The 927-nt window shown below is 42.6% G+C and overlaps 1 long non-coding RNA gene across 1 annotated transcript; it reads left to right on the top strand.

Annotated features, from left to right (window-relative positions):
* The first annotated feature begins 36 nt into the window (after positions 1–36).
* LOC113745169 (uncharacterized) lies at positions 37–784 on the top strand. Its single transcript, XR_003462010.1, has 3 exons — positions 37–205; positions 444–581; positions 673–784. It is a non-coding gene; the product is annotated as an uncharacterized LOC113745169 (long non-coding RNA).
* Positions 785–927: the final 143 nt, after the last annotated feature.

The raw sequence follows: 927 nt of genomic DNA, 5'->3' as shown, positions 1-927 counted from the left end.
GCCTGACAGAGTTGAGAAGTGCATATGTTGTGCCCCCTGCACCTGGTCTGCTTGCACATGCGCAGTGGAAATCTGCCGGTACTTTGGAGGCGGCGGATTTGAACGGGCCAATCAGCACGCTGCATCTGAGGACCCGTCGGACTCTGAGTTTGTACAGAGAGACTTCTCATCCACCCTTATCCATCAGAGCTGCTCTCTTTCTCAGGTATGGAAATATTGCAGAACATTTCAGAAAGCTAATAGTTTAAATTGCACTTAGTTAATTGAAAGGAGATTTAAGGTGGAAAAAAGAGAGAAAAAAACGTTGTTTTTGCTGTATGCTAACCGTGGCGTTTAAGATGTATTCATGTAATGTATGTGCAGAAACAGTTAAATCTGTTAAAGCATTTGTTCTCCATTGCAAACTGCATAGCGAGAAAACATAAAAATTGTTTGTGAAACAGGTAATGAAGATGCTCAGAGTGCTACAAGTGCTACCACACAAGAATCCAGTGTGCCAGATGCAGAAGACACAGTCACAGGCGGACCAAAAGAGGCTGAGATGGAGGCTGTGCCAGTAACAACCTGCCTTATTGTGTGTGGTATGTCTGAACCAAGTTTACAATGTAGTTAAATGGTTGACACAGATGCACAGATCTGTAATATATATTTGTTAATGTTGTTTATTCTCAGGGTCCTCTTGCTTCACTGCTGACTGCTTCATGTTGAGCATTGATCAGAAGATTGTCAACGACCACATCACTGCCTTCCCCTGTGCCATCTGCCTCATGTTTAGCAGTTACTATTGCTTCAATATACAATACCCAGTGGGACTGCGATCAACACTGGAGTTCCTCCGGAGGTAAAACATACATACATACATACATACATACATACAGACAGACAGACAGACAGACAGACAGGATAAAGAAAATATTCACCATATAG

This window comes from Larimichthys crocea, unplaced genomic scaffold (assembly GCF_000972845.2).
Source record: "Larimichthys crocea isolate SSNF unplaced genomic scaffold, L_crocea_2.0 scaffold50795, whole genome shotgun sequence".
Classification (NCBI taxonomy): Eukaryota; Metazoa; Chordata; class Actinopteri; family Sciaenidae; genus Larimichthys; species Larimichthys crocea.
Note: the sequence above shows the minus strand (reverse complement) of the source record. Positions and strands in the feature narration are given on the sequence as shown.